Below are 1410 nucleotides of genomic sequence, written 5' to 3'. Positions count from 1 at the left end.
CAAAAAATCCCAAATTTATTTGAGGCTATATATTTTTTTAAATTATCTGGCCCCCCATGGGGGTCCTGACCCCAGTTAGACCATACTGTGTATTTGTACTGTATTAATTTAAGGAAGCAAAATAAAAAGAAATCTAATTAAGTTACCCTACTAAGTTTGGCTAGCGTAGCTTCTCGCTCATCTGGGTCTTGGACAGGTCCATTCATTCTCTGAACCACAGTACATTATGGGTCGCGGGTAAGCTGGAGTCTGTCCCAGCATGAACAGGTGAGAGGCAGGGAACAGCCTGGACAGGTCACCAGTCCATCGCAGGGCCAACACATAGAGGACAAAGAACCATTCACGCTCACACACACTCCTACGGAGAATTTAGAGTCATCAATTAACCTAACATGCATGTCTTTGGACGGTGGGAGGAAGCCGGAGTACCCGGAGAGAACCCACGCATACACAGGGAGAACATGCCCTCAAGGTTCGAACCTCCCCCCCAGCCAAGATTCGAACCGGCGACCTTCTACCCTTGGACAGATCGTTAGCGTTTAAATTACTGGACTTCTAATTCTTGGTTTTTGAAGACATGTTTTAACTTGGTTAGCACGCTCATGCCGTTGCCACATCTCTAATCACCCACTCAATACGAATCATTCCTCAACCCCAGATGGCGGTTCAAATCCACACTTCTCTACACATTAGGCCTACTTCAGTGTTTCTGCTGACCATGGTTGTGACCACACATTCCGTTATTTAACAGTGATTATCTCTCAGCTGTCTTAGTCCTTAGTGTTCAAACCACAGCCGTCTGTACGGGCATAACAATTTCGTGGCTGTAAATAAGTGTTGATGAGAGTTTTTATTTGTAAATCAAAATTAGTTTCTCATGGAAAGCAAAAAAAAAAAGTCTGAAAAATTCAAGTTTGTGTATGTATAAAAAATTATCCGTATGAGTGTAAAAGAGAATGTAAATGGTGAATGTAAAGTATTGGTAAAGAAAAATTAAAGTGCTTTTGCAAATGTATTTGCAGATGTGAAGCAAAACTCTGTTCAAGACTCTGACGTTGCAGATTTTTGTTCCATCTACACTTCTGATGGTCATAAAAAGTCATTCTTTTGGTAGTTGTTAATCTTTTCATCTTTCATTTTCAAGATAAGAGTACAAGGAAAAGGAGCCAGTAAGGACTGTAAATTATTGCTATTATTTATTTGGCAGGCCATAGCAGCGCTGCCTGTAGCATGCAGCCACTATATGACCAATGCCAAGGGCCGGCTCTGGTTAAAATTGAAGATATTGTGGGAAATAAACATGTAATCCTGGGGCTCTGCTTAAAAAGGGAGAAATCACACTTTTCCAAAGATCAAATGTGAATTTATTTTGCTACTTTTATCCATATACATGGAAATTTATTTACATAA

The sequence above is a fragment of the Melanotaenia boesemani genome, chromosome 12 (genome assembly GCF_017639745.1).
Source record: "Melanotaenia boesemani isolate fMelBoe1 chromosome 12, fMelBoe1.pri, whole genome shotgun sequence".
Taxonomy (NCBI): domain Eukaryota; kingdom Metazoa; phylum Chordata; class Actinopteri; order Atheriniformes; family Melanotaeniidae; genus Melanotaenia; species Melanotaenia boesemani.
Note: the sequence above shows the minus strand (reverse complement) of the source record.